Source organism: Buceros rhinoceros, unplaced genomic scaffold (genome assembly GCF_000710305.1).
Source record: "Buceros rhinoceros silvestris isolate BGI_N320 unplaced genomic scaffold, ASM71030v1 scaffold33723, whole genome shotgun sequence".
NCBI lineage: Eukaryota > Metazoa > Chordata > Aves > Bucerotiformes > Bucerotidae > Buceros > Buceros rhinoceros.
Genome location: NW_010402640.1, coordinates 25,701 through 26,015, shown reverse-complemented (window position 1 = coordinate 26,015; position 315 = coordinate 25,701).

The window sequence follows — 315 nt, the reverse complement described above, 5'->3', positions numbered from 1 at the left end:
GCCTCCCAAAGCCTCCACTGTCTGCTCCAGCAGCACCGCTGGCAGCGGGTGAAGGTACACGGCAGGCAAAGAAGTTCCAAGACACGGTAAATGCCCGGTCCCCAGGCGAGGGCCTGTCAGAGCTCACCACCAAAAGACATAATTGTACGATGTTTAGTTACAAAAGTAAATTTATTATTAGTTTGCTTTTACAATTTGTTTCTTCTGTTCATTGTAACAACTATAAATAACTCTCGGTCACAGTCGTCACATCCAGGGTTAAGTCTGGCGCTTCTGCTGGAGCCGGCCCGAACTCAGGAACATTTTGCCGGCAGG